This window comes from Cetorhinus maximus, chromosome 16, assembly GCF_964194155.1.
Source record: "Cetorhinus maximus chromosome 16, sCetMax3.hap1.1, whole genome shotgun sequence".
NCBI lineage: Eukaryota > Metazoa > Chordata > Chondrichthyes > Lamniformes > Cetorhinidae > Cetorhinus > Cetorhinus maximus.
The window spans coordinates 8462386-8487528 of NC_135894.1; the positions used below are offsets into that span (position 1 = coordinate 8462386).

The 25143-nt window shown below is 43.2% G+C and overlaps 1 long non-coding RNA gene across 1 annotated transcript in view; it reads right to left on the reverse strand.

Annotated features, from left to right (window-relative positions):
- Nucleotides 1-712: 712 nt before the first annotated feature.
- The window catches only part of LOC144691917 (uncharacterized), a 42459-nt gene continuing 18028 nt past the window's right edge, over nt 713-25143 (reverse strand). Inside the window, exons 2-4 of the long non-coding RNA XR_013579230.1 lie at nt 5982-6085; nt 4237-4265; nt 713-800 (exon numbers count right to left, since the gene is read on the reverse strand). This is a non-coding gene — a long non-coding RNA (uncharacterized LOC144691917). The remainder of the gene's footprint in view (nt 801-4236; nt 4266-5981; nt 6086-25143) is intronic.

The window sequence follows — 25143 nt, forward strand, 5'->3', positions numbered from 1 at the left end:
GAGGGTTTCAGCAGGAGGTGGACTGTGATGGGAACAGGAAGTAAGTGATGTTACAGAGATGGAAATATGTGATCTTTGTGATAGGAGGGAATATGGGGCCAGAAACTCAGCTCATGTTAGAATAGGGCATAATGATGGGAAGAGTCTGGTTAAGCCTAAGACAATGGCTGAGGAAGGGAATGGAATCGATGGCAAAGTTATGGAATTTTAGACTGAGGCCAAAGACAATGGTTTCAGTTTTCCCAACTATAAGAAATTGCAGCTCATCCATGATTGAGTGTTGGACAAACAGTCTGATGACGCAGAAGCATTGGAAGGGTCGAGATATGTAGTGTAGAGTTCGATATAGATGTTATCAGCGCATATTTGTACTGTAGATCGCAGTCTATAGGTCGATCTTTGAAGCCTTGAAAATTCCTTCCAAAAATGGGGTCAACTTATACGCAGAGTAAAAAATGTGAACCACAGCTGTTGGTGTAGGCGGTCACCATTTAGAAATGTGAAAAAATAACACCAGTAATTCGAAGTAAATCAATGTGACACTTTTTATTGAATGAATTAATTCTACAAGCATACCTTTAACTACAATTAAAATGTTTTAATAACCATCAAATTCATTGTCCTCGGCATCTAACACAAAGAGTTCATCAAATTCATTCTGAGCTGCTTTGGTTATGGCATCATCATAAGGATCCCACTCTGGATCAGATGTGGTGATTTCAGCTTCAGAATCATTCTTCCACAACAAACCATCTTCGTCTCCATCCATTGAATTGGATATTCTGCATTTTTTCAATGATCTGATGACAATTTGTGTATTAACAACATTCCATGATGTAATGACAAAAGCACACAAAAATAAAGTGGAGAGCCATCCATATTTCCCCTCTTTGTGAAGGTTTTTTTCTCCATCAACCATCCACCTACTCCATTTGGCACAAACATGATTCTTGACTGGATTACTGAGGTACACGTCCAAAGGTAGAACCACAGACGTTAGGCCCCCTGGGATTACTGCAATTTGGGTGTTATTTCTTCACAGGCGCCTCTTGTTGTATGGGATCTGAACATGTCCCATGCTAATAAGCTGCATTCTTTACGTAGGCCACTGTGACACCTATTCCACACATTAGCAATCCACAACTTCACTCCATCCTCATCCATCCAACCATTGTCATGGACATTCACATAAACTCCTGCAGGAAACTTGAGCTCCAGCATGGATTTACATTCAAAAATTAGCGTAGACTTTAATTTTGTTCTGTCAGCCATGCAGGCTAGTACCACCGTGAATCTTGTCTTCTCACGTGCTATGGTTTTCGCTAGAACAGTTTTCGGACATTTCCACTTGACAGCTCAGTTGCTGGACATATCAAAATTCATGGGTGTTCCGTCCATGTTGTTGATATGACATAATGGGTACTTATGTTTTTGCTGCTGTCTGATGACAAATTGTTCGAAACTGGTCATTTTGGCGCCGGGGTCTTTTGGTAGCCCTTCCGCCACAACACTATACATTTTCATTCCCTAAAGTGGCTACACCAACTAGCTGTTACTCTCAAATATTTGCTGGACTTGGAGTTTGATTTGGCCCACTTAATATATGCAATGCATTTCTTGTGATGATGTAGCCATTCTGACAATTCTCAAGGACCCACTCCGATAAATGCTTCTCAAGATCAGGCCAGAGGCTTGCATTTTTCCCTGATTCTTTGTCTCTCCCAGGAAATTGCATAGCTTAGATGGATAAGGCATGTCGATGCATAAGGCATTGCAGCTATTGGGACAAATGATGACCGGTGGGTCTTTTGTATCCATTATTTTTGTATATTTGCGTGTTTGTGTGTTAACACAAATCACAAGGTGAGTGGAAATCTTATCCTGTTATACTTCTGATTGCTCTGGGTGAAAAATTACTCCTCAACTTTCTTACAATCCTCTGCCAGTTACTTTAAATCATCACCCCCGATTATTGACGTTCCCCTTAAGGGAAATAGGTCCTCCCTACCCTTTCAATCTAGGTCCCTTTAATTTTATACACCACAATTAATCCTTCCCTCAACCTCCTCTGCTTCAAGCAAAGCAACATACCCTATCGAATCTTTCTTCAATAATATACCAGTTCTGACAAATGCTTCCTCATAAATCTCCTCTGTACCCTTTTCCCAGTGAAATCACATCCTTCCTGTAATGTGGTGACCAGAACTATAACTCTACTCTATACTCTAACTGCAGTCTTACAAATGTTTTGGACAGTTCTGGTATAGCCTCCCTGTTCCTATATTCTATGTCTTGGCTTATAAAGGAAAGTATTCCATATGCTTTCTGAATCACCTCCTCTGTCCTGTTACCTTCAGGGATCTGTGGACATACAGTCCAATGTCACTCTGTTCCTCTACACTTCTCGGTATCTGACAGTTTATCCTATATTCCTTTGTCTTATTTTCCCTCCACAAGTGCATTACATCACACTTCTGCAGATGGAATCTATTTGTCACTTTTCTGCCCACCTGACCAGTTCACTGATACTCTCCTGCAGTCTACAGCTTTCTTCCTCACTATCAACCACGTGACCAATTTTTAAACTTCTTAATTATGCTCCCTACATTCAAGTATATATGTATTTCTATTTACATGTTTGTGCATGTATGTGTGTTCATGTGCGCTTCTGTGTGTATGTGCACTGCTGTGTATGTTTGTGCACATGTGCATGTGCATGCATGTGGATGTTTGTGGGCGTATGTACACACATGTATGCGTGCTTTAGATAAAGTGTGAGCATGCAATGTTCTGAATTTTTTTAATCAGCGGAAGGATCTCTTGTGTAATTTGTAATATTGAATATACATTTCACCAATCCCAGCCATGTATTTAAAATTCAAATACAGCTGTGCATCTCAAGAAAGAAAATCTTTCTTGCATTTTACCCAGCAGTGAGAAAGGTTGCATTGTGGCACAAATAGGAGCCTCTACCCCCTCCCCTCCCTCCCCCCCACCATAATAGCAACCTGAAGGAAATGGATGACTAATAGAGAAATCCTTGCAAATCACTTTGGCTTCTGAATTGCAGAGTTTATAACCCAATCATTGAGGCTGTGTTGCTGACCTTCTGAGATCTAAAGTCGATTGGAAATGACTCCCTTCATTCCCTTGGGGCTTTGCTTTGAAGTGACTCCCTATTGAGGAATTGGAGGTAAACAAGGTGAATTGGTTAGAGCCAGAAAACAGATTACCCCTGCAACGGATCTGTTTAGAAAGGTCCTGTGTTCTCACAAAGCTGCAAAGAAAGGGCTGTGAAACTGATTTATAACATAGTGCGCCTGTTTTGGAAAGCAAGACCCATACTTTATTGTTCCCCTTCTTGACCTCAGCAGTGAACTAGTCACACAGCTCTGTTGGGCTCTGCTATTCATACAGAAGCCCAGAGCATAAGGATCTCTAGACGTGTACAGGCTGCTGCTACTTGTTTCAATGGGTGTGACAAGATACAAATGGGTACCTCACCTTTTCCATTATCCTATCGAGGGGTATTCTAACTGTCCCCATTGCTTCTGCTTCTCCTCCCTCACATGGCAAGTTTCCAGCCATTTCTCACAGAATGAAGAAGTTGTTCCTGGTTATCATTTTGAATTTACTTTACATCCAGTTAAAAAACACCCCACAAATTTCTGTCTTGATTCTATGATTCTATATTGCAAGGCTATGGGGAAAGAGCTGAGAGTGGGATTAATTGGATGGCTCACTCAAAGTGCTGGCACAGGCATGCTGGGCTGAATGACTTTATGCTGTGTTTTAATATTCCATCCTGTGATTCAGCGACCCAGCCCTTGCTGCCTTTGCAATATTGGGGATGAACCCTACAAGCTAGGCCTTTCTGCTCCTCAATCCTCCAGTGGTAAATTCACGCCACAAGTTGTGGAAAATAATTAGAATTTATTGAACTGGGCCATGCTGAGGAGCAAGGGCTCGGATCTAATAATGTGGCAATAGGCTGCGGTCTTTACTAGCAGATTGTCCAGATCAGGTTAAATTTGATTCATGACTTTGTAAAAGAACAGTATAAATACATAAGTCAGCAGTAAGAAGGAACCCTTAAGTTTCGGGTTGTCTCCTGATCTAAGTGTGATTCCTAACCATATTTCATTACAGGTTGCACTTTATGCTTAGCTCAATAGGCTCAATAAAATAACATCACTTGCGCAGATACAGTCTATGACTGGCTGTCAAAGTACTTACTTTATTACTTAATTGAAGTTTTGAAGTTCCTGAAACAAATCAGAAAAATGTTACCCTCAGGCACCTTGCTGAGAGATTAAATACTTAACGGATTCAAAGTCTTCCAGTGTCATTCTATAATGGTCCATGTGGCTGTGATGACCACAGTGGTCTTAATTAGCAAACTCAATCCCACCATTGATTTTAATGGGGTTTAGGACTGTGATAATTAGACGTTCAACTTTCTCATCAATTGTATGCAAAAGTCCCAACAAATCATGGTGTGTTACATGTAATGGCATTAATCATTTACAGCGTAATTTTTTGGAACTTTTACATGCATTCAGGCTCAAATCAATATACGTATTAAAATAGGTCACATTAATCAGTAGGACTCAGAGCCATGATGATGGCTATCACAATATTTTCTGCTAAGATAAAAGCAAAAAACTGCGGATGCTGGAAATCCAAAACAAAAACAAAACTACCTGGAAAAACTCAGCAGGTCTGACAGCATCTGCGGGGAGGAACACAGTTAACGTTTCGAGTCCGTATGACTCTTGCTATTGTTTCCTTCTGTCCTTTACTTTCCCGAAAGTGTTGACTCTTTTGTGAGATATAGTTCTCTGGGTGCCAGTTTTTCTCCAGTACCTCATCATTCTTATGAATGAGCCTAGAGGATATGTATTGACAAGCTGTTTGACCATAAAGAGCATCATATTTAAAGCTGATTCAATACTTACACATACCTCCCAGCAGTAATCAGGACTGGAAATTGTGGTCGATATTTCTTCTTACCTTAAGTCTATCCCAGACTAGAACTGCTGCCTTGACTAAGATCACAAACTGCGAATCATTCCATGAACCTTCTTTCCTGTATAGCTTTATTGCACACTGTGCATTGCCATTAACCAATGGACAAACAGAGGAGCTCATTATCCATTGCTATTACAAATAAGCACAACTTAATTTCTTTAAATCCTTTATCAATCATTCTTGCTATCAATGTCGCCCTTAATACTCCTCCAGTTTGACATTTCCTTTTGTCTATGGTGAAAATCTTGATTCTTGGCAATGGCATCATGCATGCAAAGATGTGAGGTAACATTGTGCCAATCATATGAATTCTATATTTCATCCACAGCCCCAGTCACAAGAAAACCCAACATTGCTGCCACTTCAAGCTGTAGGACCTTGCTATGTGTATATTTTCTGCCGCATTTCCTCCATTACAACAGTGACTACACTTCAAAAGTACTTCATAGGCTGTAAAGTGCTTTGGGACAAAGTTGTGGAAGGTGCTATATAAATGCAAATTGTTTTGTCCATTTGCTACATTAGCAACAATGCTACTTCCAAAAGCACCCAAATATTTTCATTGTAGTCTAACCAACAATGTGTGTAAGTCTAGATTCCATAGCCTTTACCCCTCTTTAAAAATAAAACTTAGGTTCCACACACTTTATCAACATGACCTTCCACTTTAAATGTTTTGTGTATCCATGTACAACATCACATCATGAAGGTCAATGAAACACTGTTTCATCCAGCAATTCTGTTTTTTATCAAACTGTGTAAGAAATAAGTTTAAAAAAACATTATTTTAACCCCTTGTTGACTGATTCTACATCTATTGTTTTTAAGTATTTTGTTGCATTTAAATGTATTATTTCATCTGCAAGTAGAGCTGAATATTAGTGCTAGTCTGGTCGCATTGGCTTGGTAGTATCCACCTTTCAAAAGAATGTGATGCACCTACCACTTACGCTCCAGTGGTTGGTGCCATGATCTCAGGAACACATGGCATTTATAGGGCACAGGGTTGCATTTGATAGGTAACTCTGTTTTCTGATGGAAATCAATCTTTTTGCTGCAAGAACAAGACAGAAAAGTTGAGAGAAAATCTGAAGTGCAACAATCCCAAGCTCCTGCTGAGAGTTTAGTGAAAAGAAATTTATCTAAGTTCTTGCTCAATATCCAGCAACCATGTTTTTAAGTGTAGATGTTAAGCGAAGACATGAATAAGTTATTTTCTATGCCTCTCATAGTAATGGTCTCATTTAAAAGTACATTCATCCTGGCTACATTCTAAAATCAGCTCACAAGTATCTGCTATTATATGACTTCAGAACAACAGAATTTTTGTATACACGTTAGTGTTTACTCCATTGAAGTTCCCCCACCATGCAGAGCACCAAGATAACATTCTAATGGTGTTATATTCTGCTGTCAGCTGCGTTTGGATATAATGTGAAGCAATGGAGATGGTCGATAATGGTGTTCTGATTTGGTGGTAGAATTAATATAGTTGGCTCTTTGCAGATGTGCACATAAATAACTAATGGGCCCAGCAATGACAAAACAGGTTCTTAACTTCCGCTGTATAATGTACCTGAATCATGACAAACATGACATGATTTTCACAACAGATTCAATTTAGGATTTTTACAGACTCTTCAACATTACTGGACTTGATATGCATTGATATGCTGTTGTCTTTTAGTTCACAGATGTTATTAATAATCACACTTTAGGATTTGGAAGATCAGAACACTTTCTGAATAATATTGTCATACTGTTTTGTACAATAGAAAGTCCCAGATTGAACTGGTTCTGTTATACATCACATGAATCTCTAGTGCAGCTGTAAAATGTGGCCCCCTGGAACACTTACACATACCTCATTAGTTCCTAGCTAAATAATTCCTAGCTATTTACAGATAAAACAACAATATATAACTGGGCTCTTTATGAAAAAGTAAATAGATGAAACCGTCCCAAATGGTAACAGACATTGATTAAAAATCAGCATCAATCTACAAGATAATTGGCTTAGAATTCCTTTGGAAGACCTGTTCACAGCCTACAGAGTACAGAGCTCACAGAGTACAGTGACCATTAAGCCATAGTAATACTGGAAACTACAAAAACTCTCAGTACTGTCTGTGTGATTCTTGTCTGTCAATATAACTGATGCTTTTGAAAAATAGGCAAAATGAAGAAGCTTTTGAAATGGTAAACTCAAAAATAATTTATGTTATTTTACTTAAAAGCAGGTAGTTGCAAATTTTGAAAGAAGAATTGTGTTTAGCACAAGCAAAAGCAGATCCAGTTTAAAGATGCATAAGCATTTCAGTGTTTTTAATGGGCACTAGGGAGAGATAGATGCCCCTAGGGCACCTTGGAAGATCCATGAAAAATTCAGCTTCAATTGCTGTCAGTACTATGGACACCCATCTGGTTAACTTCCCAATTCAATTGTTTAAATATGATATGCATCAATATCTCTGTCACCCTCGCTCACATTCTTAACGTTTTCTCTCACACTCACATACACAAAAATGCATTGTTCTCACTCTTTTCAAATATATAAACGAGAAACTGTTGCAATTTAATGTTTGGATCACATATGGCGATCTTGAGCCAACTCTTGGTAGAATCTCATTATGCTCAATAGAATGGATTCTCTTCATGGCAAACTCAAGACGAGGTGTTGAAATCAAATATTTTAACAAAGTACGCCCAGTGAAATAATTGAAAAAGTTGATTTTTTTTTTTAAATCAAAGCTTTTGGCCTCCGCTTTAGATTTTATAACTTTTCCGCTCCCTAAAGGCCAGGTGGTACCGAGACACACAGGCTGTGCTAAATTAGTTGCTCTTTATTAGGGCAGCATTTCAACAGCAGTTTCAGGCAGTTCAAAGGGCATCTTTCAACAAATTGTCGGTCTTCCAGTAGCAGTTGATGCTTATCTCAGTGCCCATCCTGGGAAAAGCCCGTAGAGCACAGAGGCTTGTGCTACGGAGCTGCTTGGGATGAACCTGGACAAAAAACACTGCATCTCTTTCCAGACCTGCTTTGCAAAGGCACATTCCAGAAGGAGGTAGACGATGGTCCCTTCCCAACCGCAGCTGCCTTGACAGCAAGTGTGGAGGTGGCGAGACTCCGGGCATGCAGGAAGGATCTGACGGGGTCGGGGGCGGTGGGGGGATGGGGGGTGGGGATGGGGTTTGCTTCTCAATACCAGCCAAACAAATGTTTTGGTGCTTGTTTGGACGTTCTGCTGATGAGGCATTCTGCCAAAAGACTTTTGACAGTCTGTTCATGGAACCAACTGACGAGATCCACCATCTCCTTTTCCTGCAGGGTCTAGAGAATGTTATGCTGTGGACTACTGCCTGCAGGACTTGCGGTCAAAAGTGTTTACCTGCACAAACTTTTCTGCAAGGAACAGTGGTACGACACAGTCCAACTGAATGGAGGGTTCCACAGTCGGAGAGCTGCCAATGACGGAGTGTTGCAGACTGGCACATTTCCAAGATCCAAGACTTCACACTGAGGGACGCACTAAAGTTTGGGACACCCACTGCAAAAGCTCAATGGGGAAACACCACTGCGTAAGGCACTCACACCATAGTTTACCCAGGGGGTTGGAAACCATGTAAACCCCCTCTGGCTGTCTGCACCAGAGAATTTTTGACATGAAATGTAAATGTACATTGTAAATCGAACTGGTAATGACAGGTGTAATGAGGCACCCGTACTGTATTGAATGAGGCTGATCTGTATTGTAATTTACGTAATGTAAAATTTGAACTTTTATGTAATGTACTTTTACACTTATGAATAGAGTATATTTTTGGGGAAAAAAAGGCGGTTCACAAGCTGCAAATTGCTTTGGGCTAAGGAGAGGAAAGCCAGCTACAGTTCCTGTTGCTCATTGGTATCCAGTGCACCCAGGTTGACAGTGAGTCCTTGCCAGTTGAGCACAGGAGCAGGATTGGTAGTGACACTTGCTGCAGTGAATAGCCTGGCAAATCTAATGAACCAAGCTGACACATGAATGCTTGGGTGAGGTGCTGAAACTGTGGAGCTGATGGCCAGCATGGATTTGTTCTTCAAGGAGGGGAGATAATTGGCAATGAGGAGGAGAAGAGTGGCCACTAGCTGGCCTGTTTCCATTAAACTAATGAACCACACAGAAGATGAGCAATAGATTCATTTTCCAGTCAATCTCTGTTATCTTTTGATTTTGCAATGATTTCTCTAGTTGCACAGAGAGTGCTTTCCACATTCTACACAATAATCTGACAAAACAACTGTAAACCATTGAATTTGTTGTAAGGAATGAAAATCAGTCACATCCACAGAAGAACCAAAAAATGTGAATAAATGTGTAACTGCCATAAATTTCTAATCACTAATCACCTTTCTCGCAAGTTATTCCAAAATTAAGAACACAGCAAAGATTGTATTGCTGTTGCAAAACGATGATGGTAACTCCTGAACAAAGTGTAATTTTGAAGCAACTAAACTAAGTTCACGAGGGCCTGAATTTTGCGTTGTGCAGTCAGGCGCCCGCCTGACCCAAACGCACGTAAAATTGAGTGAAAAGGCGCTGGGCGCACACAGCAAAGGACTGGCATTGACATAGAAAGTCTATGTCTGCAGCTCCGGGGGCCTTTTATCCCTGCCTGTGAATGAGGAAATGGTAAGGGAAACGCTTCTAAGGGAAAGATAGCCTCATTATTGCTCTGTCTCCCTGAAGGTCCTTTCCTGGTTCCCACCTGCCCTCCTGCCTAGGCAGTAGGTGGGCCGTGTCACTATGGCACATTTCACCCTGCAATGCACTGAGGCCAGTCATGTTGACATCCCAGCCTTGGCAGGGCAGGCTTAAGTATCAGTTGGCATACACACTCTTAGACCACTGAACATTTGAGAAATGGGCACTCGACTAAAGTTCTCTGCACGGGTCCTTGCCATTTCTTCACTTACCCTTGCTGACTGCAGAAGATCATTGAACCTTTTGCGGCACTGAAGCCACATGCAGTGCACCACGTCATGCCCTCTGACATGGGCGGCGACCTCTGTTCAGGCCTTCTCGGTCAGTGGGGTGGTGGCCTTCTCTTGCCGTCCCTAGGTATTAAGATATGCCACCTGGTACTGACCTCCCCAACCAGCACTCCCAGGCACTCATCTGAGAAACGGTGGGGGGCAGAGTGCCCACCCAAATTGCCCTCCCACCTTCTATGACCCAGGTGCTGAGGCCATGCCTGTACACCACGGCACTTCTTGAACAGCTCCCCCAGCCTCCCCCACAACTCCTAGCAGCCTTCGGGGAGCTCCCTCTTCCACATTCTGAACATGTCAGCGGGTCCCCATTGGACCCGGCACCCAACGAGTTCCCACACACAGAAAACACATCTGGCAGTCACGTTTCACGCTGGGCGGGCCTTAATTGGCCACACAGTGTAAGATCACGTTCACAGCGCCAACTTGGGTTTTGCATCTGCTCCGGCTGCGCTGACTCCGGGCACACTCCGAGGGTAAAACCCAGGCCAAGGATTTGATGTTTTTCAGAAACTAGGCTCAACACAGACAAATGGGGTGTTTTAAATTTTCTACTGCGATTGTTGCACTGAATGGAAGCTGATATCCTGCACACAGAGCTTAAATAAGGCCAACTACACAGCTAGTGAGTTCCTCCCCCTCGCCCCACCCCCACTAGTCTCAGCTGTGGTCACCCTTGTGTTACATCCTCTGTTAATGAAAAAGTAACCTTTCCTAATGCTTTCCAAGCTGGCTGTTCGTCAGACTGGCATCTGATTCAGACACAAGAGAATCGCTATCAGTCATTTCCAAACAACTGATAGCATTTTAGAGTTCAAACCTTCCTCAAAAGTTGATACCGCAATTTATTTAACCAGAAGCAGGAGACTGCAGCCTTGCTGTGTTTTTACTAGGAGTGGGGCCCCACAACAAGTGAGAACTGGGAGGAGGGGTAGAAGCAGATAAAATGATGACCTGTTGACCTAGGCAGGGAATTCTTGCCAGTTGGATCCCAGGGGAGGGAGAGTGGAATTATCATGGGAAAGGAGAATGTGTCTCCAAGCAGCAACTTGACTCATTCAAAGACTCACTGGGGTAAACTTTGACTGTAGAATAGTGTAAAATGTGTTAGAGCGAGTTTCCAGTCCATTTCACCTCTCTCTCTATTTTTATTTGCTGCAGGTGTCACTGACATTTACTGTCTATCCCAGATTCCCTTGAGAAGGTGGTGGTGAGCTGCCTTCTTGAACGGCTGCAGTCCATGTGGTGTAGGTACACCCACAGTGCTGTTAGGGAGGGAGATCCAGGATTTTGAGCCAGAGACAGTGTAGAGACGGTGAATAGATCTGGATCAGGATGGTGAGTGAATTACTGGGGAACTTACAGGTGATGGTTCCTCAGGGCTGTAGACATCACAGGTCTGGAAGGTGCTATCAAAGAAGCATTGATGAGTTGCTGCAGTTGTATATGGTCCACATGGCTACCACAGTGTGCTGTTATTGCCAGGAATGAATGCTTAATGTGATAGATAAGGTGCCAATCAAGCAGGCTGCATGGTCCTGGATGATGTCGAGCTTCTTGAATGTTGTTGGAGCGAAAGCCATCCAGTCAAGTGGAGAGTTTGCCATCACCCTCCTGACTTGTGCCTTGTAGATGGGCAAAAGGCTTTGGTGAGTCTGGAGGGGAAATACTTCTCACAGAATGCCAGCCTCTGATCTGCTCTTGTAGCCAGAGTACTTGTGTGGCTGAAATAAAAACAGAAAATGCTGGAAAAACTTAGCAGGTCTGACAGCATCTGTAAAGAGAAGAACAGAGTTAATAGTTTGAGTCTGTATGACCCTTTTTCAGAGCTAAAGAGAGGTAGAAATGTGATGAAACTTATACTGTTTAAGGGGGGTATGGAGCAGGTGAAGCTAGATAGAAGGCCAGCAATAGGTAGGCGCTAAAGCGAGATTGACAAAAATGTCATGTACAAAAAGACAAAGGGAGTGTGAATAGTAGTGGTTAGGGCTAAAGAAGGTGCTGATCGCGGCGTAAAGGTAAGAAAGCAGAATGTGATAATAGCAGAACAAGGGTAAGCACTCTGTGAAAGAACAACATGGAACAAGTGACAGCTGGCCCTTTGTAGATGGAGTGGGGGGAGGGGGCGGTGGTTGGGGAAAAAAGGTAGAAAAGGGAATAAAGAAGGTGTTAAAACAATGAATAAATGAATAAAAATAAAAATGAAAATAAGTGGATAAAAAATAAAGATAAATTTATTAAAAGGGGATTAAAAAAGGGGTGAAGGTAGAGGAGAGAGTTCATGATCTAAAATTGTTGAACTCAATATTCAGCCCGGAAGGCTGTAAAGTGCCTAGTTGGAAGATGAGGTGCTGTTCCTCCAGTTTGCTTTGAGCTTCACTGGAACATTGCAGCAGGCCCAGGATGGACATGTGGGCATGAGAGGAGGGTGGTGTTTTGAGATGACAAGCGACAGGAAGGTCTGGGTCTGGGTCATGCTTGCGCACAGACTGAAGGTGTTCCGTAAAGCGGTCACCCAGTCTGGCCCTGTTAAGTCCCCAGTCAATGGATACTGATGGTGAGAATCCAGCGATGGTTGAACGTCAAGGTGAGACTCTCTCTTGTCTGAGATACTGACAAGTATCAAGTAAAAGTTACTTGCCACTTATCTGCCCAAACCCTAATGTTGTCCAATTATTATTGCATGTAGGTACATGCTTCTTCATTGTCTGAGGATGTGTGAATTTGCAATCATCAGTGAACATCTCCATTTCTGACCTTATGATGGAGGAAAAGTCATTGACGAAGCAGCTGAAGATGGTTGGGCCGAGGACACTACCCTGAGGAGTTCCTGACAAGATATGCTGAGGCCATCTTCCCTTGTACTACTTATGACTCCAGCCAGTGAAGAGTTTTCACCCTGATCTCCAGTGACTTCAATTTTAATGGGGCAGTTTGAAGCCTCACTCAGTCAAACACTGCCTTGATGTCAAGGGCAGTCGCTCACACCTTACCTCTGGAATTCAACTTTTTTGTCTGTGTTTACACCAAGACGGTGATGAAGCCTGAAGCTGAGTGCCCCTGGCGGAACGCCCAAATTGAGCATCAGTGAGCAGTTGATCTGATATCACTCGTTTTACACTATCGCCTAAAGTCAAAATGACTCCCATTAGGTGAGGACATAGTTGAGCTCAACAATCATGCTGTCCTTGGTGAAATATTCTGCCAGCTATTTATACCTGGTAAGGAATGTCTCCTGGGCCTGTTACCCAGGGCTGACAATGACCTTGAAATTGACCTTGAACAGTTTGAGTTGCTGCTTTCAGGAAAGAAACTGCATCTATATAGCATCTTCCACATCCTCTAGATGTATCAACTGTTTCACAGCCAACTTGTAGTCATTGTTGCTTTTCAGGCAAACATTAGTGGGGTCCAATAAACAGAAAGTGTACATTTTTGGGTTAACATAGGAATGTTCGCCTGGATACAAAGGGAACTCCCTGCTCTTCAAATAATGCCGTGAAATGTTTCATGTCCACCTGAACAAGCAGATCGGACCAACATTTATCTCGTTTAAAAGGCACCATCTCCAGCAGTGCAGCAATCCCTCAGTATTGCACTGAATTACCAGCTTAGTGTATGTGCTAAAGCTTGCAATAGAGCCTGAACTCACATCCTCTGCTCCAGAGGTGAAAATGCACAACCCTGGTGCAGAAGAGAGAAACAATGAAGGAAGGGAAGAAAATTATCAAAAAAAACACAGTTCCATTCACTTAAGTTGATTTACAATCCATTTCAATCTTGTTGATCCTGAGATTTTCCCTTTGTTTACAACACTGATCACAGAAGGGGGGATTTTAACCCCAAAAATAGATGGGTTTGAGCTTGGTGAGATGTTCAAATGTTAAAAATCTCAAACCTACGCACAATCTGCCTTAAACCTCCAATCAGAGTCTGTTCAAGGGGTGAGCAATCGACCACCCCCAAAAGTCAGGTTGCTGGTTTAATTATTGTACTGAGGCTATATACCTCAGAGTTAATCTCCATTTTAAATTAACCCTCGGTTGGCCATTAAATTCAGTAGGCCCTGAAGGAAACCCATTCTCCTGAGTTTCTGAATGCAAAATAGTGCCCCCCTCCCCCATTGTATATTTTATATCTCGGATCTATGCAGAGATGACACTAGCTTCTACCTGTGTAATAGGATGCTTTAAATGCTTTAAAATATCTACTCCATGCTTCAGTTCTAGCTTCCAGCACCTTTTACAGTTTGCTTGTTTTTTTCTGAGTCCATACCTAAGCTTAACCAATCAAGCACAGTGAGCATCAATAGTAAACAGACATACATAATCAAATAAAGAACAATTGAAACCAACACCCCCACCCCGCCCCCCCACCCCCCCCCCCACCACCACCCCCACCCCTCCACTCCACTCCACACACGGGGAGATGAACACTTCCCATGTATCAAGGAGCCCTAGTAAAACTGGAGTCAATGGGAATCAGGAGGAAAACTCTCCGCTGGTTGGAGTCATACCTAGCACAAAGGAAAATGGTTGTGGTTGTTGGAGGTCAACCGTCTCAGCTCCAGGACATCACTGCAGGAGTTCCTCAGGATAGTGTCCTCAGCCCAACCATCTTCAGCTGCTTCATCAATGACCTTCCTTCCATCATAAGGTCAGAAGTGGGGTTGTTCGCTGATGATTGCACAATGTTCAGCACCATTCGCAACTCCTCAGATACTGAAGCAGTCCATGTCCAAATGCAGCAAGTCCTGGACAATATTCAGGCTTGGGCTGGCAAGTGGCAAGTAACATTTGCACCACACAAGTGTCAGACAATGACCATCCCCAACAAGAGATAATCTAACCATCACCCCTTGATATTCAAGGGCATTACCATCACTGAATCCCCCATTATCAACATCCGGGAAGTTACCATTGACCAGAAACTGAACTGGACTAGCCATATAAATACTGTGGCTACAAGACCATGCCAGAGGCTAGGAATCCTGCGATGAGTAACTCACCTCCTGACTCCCCAAAGCCTATCCAACATCTATAAGGCACAGGTCAGGAGTGTGGTGGAATATTCCCCAATTGCCTGGACGAGTGCAGCTTTAACGACACTCAAGAAACTTGACACTGTCCGAGACAAAGCAGCCCCGCTTGGTTTGCACCACATCCACAAACATTCACACCCTCCACCACCGACGCACAGTGGCATCAGTGAGTATCATCTACAAGATGAACTGCAGAAACTCACCAAGGCTCCTTAGACATTACCTTCCAAACCCACAACCACTACCATCTAAAAGGACAAAGGCAGCAGATACATTGGAACACCACCACCTGGAAGTTCCCCTGCAAGTCACTCAGCATCCTAACCTAACTTATCGCCATTCCTTCACTGTCGCTGGGTCAAAATCCTGGAACTCCCTCCCTAACAGCACTGTGGGTGTACCTACGCCACATGGGCTGCAGTAGTTCAAGAAGACAACTCACCACGACCTTCTGAAGGGCAATTAGGGATGGGCACTAAATGCCCACATCCCACGAATGAATAAAAAAAACTCCTGCAATGTTAAATAGATTATTTCTAAGAAGTCATCTACCAGCAATTTTTAAATGACGATCTTGTTTTTATCAACCTATTTGTTAAAAACATGTCTGTTCACAACAGTCTTGATAGAACTCACCAGAACATAGAACCCATGAAGAAAAGGTTGCATTATGACAGTGAGGGCACCCTTCATTGTGCTGTGTGGCACTGCCACTGTGCTAAGTCAATCGAATTAAAGACAGATCTGGCAGCCCATAACTGGCATTCATGTGACGCTGTCAGTCCTTGTAAGAAGACAATTATGTTCCACTGTAACCTGTGACTTCATGTCCTTGCACATCCCTCAGTCCTCCATTATCATTAAGCCAAGAGGCCAACCCTAGGTCAATGGGGAGTGTAGAAGAACGTGTTAAGAGCAATATCAGCATATCTTAGCCATTAATCTAGTGGAGCGACAATACGACGCTACCTGCATGCTAAATACCAAAAGTACAAGAATATAGGCAAAGCGGTGTTATAATCAATGGATAAGAGCAAAGCCCTGTCGTCCTACTACATGCAGTCTAGACTGGTGAACAATCAGGCTCCATGAACATCCCCATCCCTTACTGTCAAGCCCAGCATGTGAGTTCAAGAGGTAAAGGTTGAAATGTTTTCAAGTGTCTTCAGTCAAAATTGCCAAGTGGATGATCCTACTTAACCTTCCCCTGAGGACTCCACTATCATTGATACTATTGTCTAAGCAATTCAGTTCTCCCCACATGGCATTAAGAAGCAGCTGAATGCAGTGGACAGACTAAGGCTTGTCAGTAGCCTGGTAGTATTGTTAGAAGACCAGTGTACCAGAATTAGTCAACCCCTCACTGAGATATTCCAATATATCTATTTGACTAGAATTTACCTAATCTGGAAAATTACCCAGGTGTGTAGTATCCACAAAAAGAAAAACAAAACCAATCTTCAGGATGCTTCTACTTCTTTAATGGCATTCCCAGTTTTTCTGAAATCACTGGGATTGTTTACCTTTGCAGTAGAGACTCCTTATCAAGTGCAGCTCTAAGCAAAGTGTCATATGATATCCTCCCCGACTTGGACGACATTGCATTTTCACTCCATATCTTTCTGCACATCCATGCAGATTTGAACATGGTAAACCATAGAATCCTCCTCCAAAAGATTTCCACCATTGTCCAGCTCAGTGGAGAGGGATGGAATTAATGGCAAGGGACTGAGATTGTGCTAGGGACCAAAGATTTTGGTCTTCCTAATGTTTGAGTGGAGGAAATTGCAACTTGTCTATGGCTGGATATTGGCCATGAAGTCAGGATACACAGGTGCAGTGAAGCAGGGGTACTGGAGAGGTACAACTTGGTGTCATCAGCATATATGTGGAAGCTGAATGTATACCTGGGGACAATGTAACCAAAGGGCAGCAGGTAGATGAGGAAACTGAGGGAGGCCAAAGACAGATCTTTGGGGAACTCTGGAGGTAATGGTGCAGGGATGGGAAGAGAAGCTATTGCTGGAGATGATCTGGCTATAATTGGAAAGCTAAGATTGAAACCCTTCTTATGGTTGGACATCGCTTACGCTGGATATCACAATCCCTACTCATACCTTTTCTTCCTGAATACTTGTATTTGTGTTGGAACACTGTTCTAATGGTAAAGTTGGCAATAATTTACTTATTTTCATGAGGAATTTTCTAACTTCATTTCTTAACTGGGAGAAATGATCACTTCCTCTGACATTTCTTATCTAAATTCATGCACTTTGAATTTCCCTGTTTAAAAAGCAAGATCTACATTCGTAGGCCTTTTGAAAAACTCTTTGTATCAAACCTTTGCAAAGTGCATGTACAGGAAGTGCTTGGTTACAGCAATCTTAGCAACACAAATTCACAAGGCAGAATGTGGAAAGTTTGAAAACCAGAACTATGGCTAGCCCTATTTTACATATGAAATATTTATCATAGAAAAGCCAACTGCCTTAGCACAATTTTGCAACATAGAAATGAGGAAGTGGCAATGTATTCAGAGAAGGAAGGTTGTTCATTGACATCTGCTTCTGTATGTGAGAGTGAAAGGCTGTTACATATTGAAGAATGAAGGCATAACCATTGGCAAATCTGGTAGTTTTTTTTTCTGCCTGTAGTACACTTGCTAACAACAGCAATAACTTGCATTTAACTAGCGCCTTTAATATAGCAAAATGCCAGAAAGCACTTCACAGAATGATCAGACAAAAATTGACGCCAAGTCAAAGAAAGAGATATTGGGAGGAATGGCCACAAGCGAGGTCAAAAAGGTGGCTTTTACAGAGAGTCTTAAAGCAGGAGGAGAGGCAGAGAGGTTTAGGGAATGGATTTCAGAGCTTAGGGTCTAGACAGCTGAAGACACTGCTGACAATGTTGGTCAAAGGGATTTTGGGATGTACAAGAATCAAGAGTTGGGGGAGCAACTCCCAGAGGGTTGAAATATCAGGTTACATATTTAGAGATGGAGCAAGGTTATAAAAGGATTTGATACAAGAATAGAAATTTAAAAGTTGAAGCATGGGGATAGAGAGCCAATGTAGATTGGTAAGCACAGCATTGATACATAAATCACACATGATCTAAGATATGATCCGGGCATCCGAGTTTTAGATGAGCTGAAATCTATTGAGGGAAGAAGACGGGAGTTTCAGTGGGACTGTGCTTTCGCCCAGCTCCACTTATTAAATCCAATCTTTTAATCTTTAATCTTTGGATATTGCACCCCAGCCTTAAGTATGTAATAGTGTGAGGTCAATGCAACACACAATAGGCACAACAGCATGCAAGGAACAGCATTCCCATTTACTTCTACGTGTGTCAGCCTCAGTCACTTCCTCTTAAGAGGGAAAGGAAATGCAGTATCACATTAAGAATGCTAATATGTCACAACAATAAAGATGGCAGAAAAAGAAGAAATTTTAATAAAGGAAAACAAGTTGTCATGTTCACTAGGAAATTAGGACCGATGTAACCTGTTATTTGAGCAAAGGACCAAATATCCACCAGCTTGGTATGCTCTGTTTCCAATCCCACCTCAAAGGAATCAAGGTAGGTCATCTCTTGACAGCTGTGAATTCCGGAACAACTACCTGTCACTACATCTTTGGAGCCAAAATTAATTCCAATGTAAAAATGTGCTATGTAAAAGTAATTTAATGTAAATATAACCAAGTTGGTTGAGTTTAGTTCCATTTGGATAAGAAACATGCATGAACATTAGGGGCTGTTTGGCATCAATTAATATGCTCTGACCATTATAGCATAATCCAAGGCATTGTCAAAAGCTGTATTATTGATCTGAAAAAGATGTTAGTGAAAAGGTACTGTGATTACTTTGTTACAAAAGAGATGTCAGCTTACCCAGGAGGGAATTGCACACAGTTCTATTATTTAATTAAGTTGAAACCTGTTATGAGAATGCAGAAAATGCCAGATATGCGCTCTGACCTGCACTCTGTTGATCTAGCCATGAGTATGCTTGTGCAGTGGCTAGATGAGAGGGGGATGGGGCACCTCGACCTCCCACCAAGTGCCCATTCTCCTCAAGGAGTCATGGAGGGGCCCTCGGGCACCTGAAAGGAGGAGGAAAGTCAGACGGACACCCTGAGGGTCTTCCACCCAGGACACTCCAAGGGTGTCCAAGCATTCCCAATCCCCTTTGCCTGTGATCCCATCAGCTCCAGTTTCTGAGGCCACTGAGGGTGCACCTGCCCCCGAGCAGGGGACCCAAGAAGGCCAGGGCCCTCCAGTCCTCACCTGCCAAAGTTATCATTGACAAGAAGGCATAGTATTCAGCAGGGGCCTCCACCTCTGCTGCAAACATTGGGGATGCACCTACACGTAGAGGTAGGGTGCAAAAAATTAAGAAGTTTTCCATTAACACCATGGATGCCATGGAAGTACAGTCATTTTATATAATTTTTGCACCTGTAAATATATGTTAGCTTGCATTTACTGGCAGTCTCCTGGATCATTCTTGCTGCTGCTTGTTTTAATGTCTGTGTGCACTCCACCCCTTCCAGGGGGTACCGAGGATGGGTGTTCCTCCCCCTAATACATGCCTGCACATGGAGATATTGCTCTTTGACAAGGGTGATGAGAGGCATATGCATGAAGCCTCCCACTCACACTATTCTGCTTGCCTCCAATGTCCTCGAGATGCTATAGAGAGACCTTTGCTTTGTCATAATAGAAAAATTAACCACACGAGCCCTTGTCAGGCAGGTCCATTCACCCGGGAGGATGGAGGTTTGCAGTTGTGAGCCTCAGTTCTCCCTTTCTCACCATTCCCATTTTGGTCATCCACGTCCCTCCCTCCCATTTTTCATTACTCAAGACTGGAGCTGATGATAAATGGCTCAGAGTGAACAGCAGCTCTACACCTTGCTGGGATCTCGTGGTTATGAGAAAACTCTGGGCAAGACCTACTGCCGTGTGGCCTTTACCAGTGAGGATTCCAAAAGAGCAAATCTCTCAAACAATCTCCACATGATTATTAAGCTTTCCCTTTGGTTGCCCAGTTGGGCTGACCAACTCCACTCACCCGAGAAGACCCTCTTCCCATCTCCACGTTTTGCACTGGATATCGAGGGTGTTGCCTTTCTGATCTGCCTCTGACTCAAGATGGTGTGCGTCACTTTCCAAACTTTTTCTACCACCTTTTACTCTCCTCCTGTCACCCACCAGCACCCCCGCATCACCATCAACACGCCACTGTGACCTTCGCCCTGCCCTTGGTGACCCTTGAACCTCCCTCCATCACGCTGGACCCCATCATAGGGAACATTGACATGCCTTCCCTCCCCACTGAGCCCACACTGGTCACCACCCTATGCCCATTCTGATCCTGCCCACTCCTGCAATCTGTTGCACCATCTTTATCCCCCTTAATGACTCTCCCTACGAAAACTACTCCTGCCATACCGGAATCCTTACCCTCCCATCCTACCGCAGCCCACTTTCCCCCTCTCACAGTCACTGTCCCGTCATACCATCAGTATGTTAAGTCCTCCCCCCAGGATTCCACTATAGGCACACCGGATCCCTCCACCTCCACCTCCACCCCCCTTTCCCTGCTCACTCCTCTCTCCCCGCAGTTCATGCATTTCTCCTTTCCCCATTTCCTGCCTCCCCTCATTCGAGCTACCTAAGCCTTCATGTCCTCCATCCAGTATTTTGTGTCTTCCAGCACCCCCGACTGTGTCATCCAGTACCCTCCCCTCTTCCGCAGAACATTCCTGTGGTCGTCATGTCCTCCAGTGGTCCAAGTAGCAGCATCTCGCCAGTGAAAGGTTTTAAACTTCTCTCTCACCAGGTGCATGCCAGGTTTACCCGGTCATGGAACTGACCGGCATAAATTCCTGCTGGCGGGGAGCACAGTTTGACATGGATAGAAGACCCCAGCCTGTTCGGGTTTCAATGAGCATGCATGAGGTGCAAATTGAGTTCCCAGCAAGCTTCAGCGTGAAAGAGGACCTGCCATTAGCCCACCACGAAAGCCGGGACTGCAAGTTCCCGCCATCATTTCCCAACATCGGGAATCTGATGTTTTTTATCGTTCCATATCTTCCACCCCAACCCACCATGAATCCCATCATTGGCAGGAGGGAACAATTCCACCCAGTATGTTGGAAGCAGCTGACTTTGGGATGAAGAGCTTCTTCTGATTCCATACTTAACCTGTTATGTTTTTTTCCTTCTTCCTCCTCTTACTCATGAATTCCTAGATCTATCTACCTTGGTCTGAATTTGGAAATTTTAACCAGAGGTCAGAGAGGAGAGTGGACTAGGTAAAATACCTGTACTGCGTTAGTGACTCAGTAACAGGAAAATTGAAAGAAAAACAAGTGAGTTTGTTCGAGTCTTTCATTTTAATACTGTGATTCTTTTTTTAAATTTGTTTGACCTGAAATGTGTTACAGGTAGATAAAAGAACTAATGTTTATAATAAGTGTTTGTTTTATGAAACAACATGGTCTTGTGCAGGTTAATCTAACAACCCAGAGCAAAGAAACAGTAAAAACTGGGAAATAAGAGTACTGGTCCGAACTGGTCTTGTATACCTTAAAATGGAACACCAGTAAAAACTGGGAAATAAGGGTACTGTTTTTTTTTTCTTCTGGGAAAGCTGTAAGAACATGGCAATTTGACAAAGTATCTGGATATAATCTCAGTCGTACCTTCTGCTCAAGGCCTAGACTGTTTTAATAATGGGGGAGGGGAGGAAATAGTGATATTTCAGTTCTTTTTGTGAAAAGGAAGGATCACATGTTAGTCTTATTCCTGCATGAGATCGGCATATTTTGCAATTGGGGAGGGGAGGGTACAATGTCTGTGACTCGCAGATAGTCTGCACTTCCTCCAGAGCTAATACTGCAATTGTCCAAATCAACATTTGTATTTTTTTGAATCTCACCTCTGTGATTGGATAACAAAAGTGAGCTTGTTGGTCTAAGTGATGCAGATCATCAAATACAATAATGATGCTCCTTGTACTCACAGTTCTCCTTTTCTTTCACTGCAACTAAAGGCTGTAATTTAATATGAAAATAATTATTCTATAAGCACACGATACCATTTAGTTGCTGGCATGTAAATCTTCTCTGTCAATGTTGATTATAAAAGGCAACAATATTTTCTAATTAGGTTAGATCGATCAGTGTGGCTAGAATAAAATCCTTTTCACTTAATCTTATGCAAAGTTTCCTAACTACCAGCTCTGAGCAGGGCTTCCTGTTTATGACAAGCTTCACTTCACCCCTCTCGATGACCTAGATTTATAATTTCTGCTCTTAATGTTTAGCCTGCTCCAATGGTGCTCATTGTGAAGACTGGACCGGCTCCAAGTATGAATGATCAGAGAGTTCAGAGAAATTGCATTTCCTGGCATGTCACGCTGTGGAGAATTAATCCAGTATTTGTAAAACTTGCATGCACTCAGTGGAGTGGCCAGCTGCTCCATTCTGTCATTATTTTAAAGAAATGTACTAGACAACGCTCACCCAGTGAAACATTTCTTCCAAGTTGTGTGTGCGAGTATAACCTTTCACTTTGGTTCTGATAGCCCAGCAAACCACAGTTTAACGTGTCTCATGCTACATTGCTTTCTGAAACTCCTGGAAAATGTAGGGGCTCGCAAGGTTTCTTTGGTGGAGATGTGAAATGATTCACAGAACTCAGGAATTTGTGAACGTGGTTTTCCAATCATGTTTTTCTTGCCCTAAATGCATTAGCTTCTAAAATGGATGAATTGTGCAGTCCAAGGGACAAGAGAAATGAACACATCTAACAGAGATGATTGAGGCTGTAAATAATTTGATGATACTATTATAAATCATCAGAGCTGAAGTCAGAAAGATTCTCCAACGAATTAGGATGTATTTCAGAATTAACCTTTTCCTGTGACTCATCTGTTCTTTTCTTGCTTTGGTTTTGCTCAATAATACACTCATTGTTCAACATGGTTAGTGAATACATATTGCAAGAAAAACCTGCATTCAAGGCTTTTATTTTCAATAGCAGCTTGTGATAGGGCCATCCTCAGTCTCGCTGCACACATGTTGGAGCACCCATAGCCTTGTGGAATTATTTTACATTGCTGTACAAATGTTGCACGCTCTCCCACTCCTGTTGGGGCAAGTTGAAACATTCAGTAAGTTGTAGAAATGGCAAATTGCTGATTGACCTGGTCACCCCCACAAATTCCACCCCTTCTCGCACCTTCAACCATTCCCACCCCTACCCCACTTCATCCTGAAGGCTCTGGGCATCTTCTGTTCAGACCTCAGCTAAGCATCTGTTTTTCATGTAAGACACCAACTGATAGACTTTGGCCTCCATCTTGGGGGAAAATTTGGTGCAGATCACCCTGCCTGTTAAAAAAAGAGACTTGCATTTATATAGCGCCTTTCACAATTCCAGGATGCCCTGATGTACTTTTCAGCCATTGAAGTACTTTTGAAAATTAATCACTGTTGTAATGCAGGTTACTTGGCAGCCAATTTGCACACAGTAAGTTCCCACAAATGGCAATATGGTAAAAATGACTAGACCATCTGTTTTCTGATGTTGGCTGAGGGATAAATATTGGCCAGGACACAAGGGAGAGCCCCGCTTCTACTCATCTTCAAATACTGTCATGGGATCTTTTACACCCACTGCCCTTCTTTGAAATAAAACCATGGTTTCTTTCCTATCCACCTGAGAGAATAGACAAGATCACAGGTTAACATCTCACCTGAAGCACAGCACTTCCAACAGTGTGTTACTCCCTCAGTACTGCATTGGAATGGCAGCTTAGATTCGTATGCTTCTGGAATGAGAACTTGTACCTACCACCTCCCTGTTTGAGGAGATGAGAGTGCGGCCAAGTGAGTCACAGCTGACAGCCACTCAATTTACATCCCATTGGAATCAACAGAATGAAAGTCAGCCGGGTTCTACAATGGGGCAGACATGGTGGAGTGAGTGAGGTTGTCCTTGGACAGCGATTAGGAGGAGAGGCCATAGCCGGGATTTTCAATTTTGGGTCGGAAACCTGGTCACCAGTTCAGCTCCAACTCCGGATCCAGCGTCGCACCAGCATCACAATTTTCAAATGGAAATGGGCTAATTAGCCCATGGATGGGTTTAGTGCCCAATCGGCAGCAATCGGGAGCTCGGACACAATAACCGAGGGCCCTTCGAAAAGGCAAGTGGCAGCCACGTCTGGCCCTGCTGCTCCCACTTTGCAGACAGCTGCCCAGGGAGAAGGGTGGGATCGTGCAGCACTGCCAGAGGCTGATGGGCACAGGCAGCCCCAGGTTTTCAGATCCCTCCCTGGAGGTACCCACCAGGGTGATGGCTGAGAGGCCGTAAATTTTCTTCCCGGCCTTGGCCACACAGCAGACTGAAGGAAGATGGCTGGAGGTAGCAGAGGAGGTGAACAGTTGCAGCACGACCAGGGGAACCAAGCACTTCAACGGCTTTATAAGATCTGGGAAGGTGAGCGGCAAGCTGCACCTAGGTGACAGGCTTCTAACTTTGTACACAGCAGCACGTCCATGAGCTTAGCAGACCATGAGCCCATAGTGCTTCCGAACACTGTCAGAGTGAGTACCCAGTCACATCACTGACTTGCCAGGAACCCATGCATTGGGGGGGAAAATGAGAAGGGGGTATCACTGAGGAGCACAACAGTTCATGTCAATGTCATGGTGTGAGAGTTGAGGGAGAGCAGGTTATTCATGTATCATTACAAAAGTAGGGAGGTCATGTTGGAGTTGTATAGAACCTTGGTGAGGCCACAGCTGGAGTACTGTGTGCAGTTCTGGTCACCACATTATAGGAAGGATGTGATTGCATTGGAGGGGGTGCAGAGGAGATTCACCAGGATGTTGCCTGGGATGAAACATTTAAGTTATGAAGAGAGGTTGGATAGACTTGGGTTGTTTTCGTTGGAGCAGGAAATACTGAAGGGCGACCTGATCGAGGTGTATAAGATTATGAGGGGCATGGACAGGGT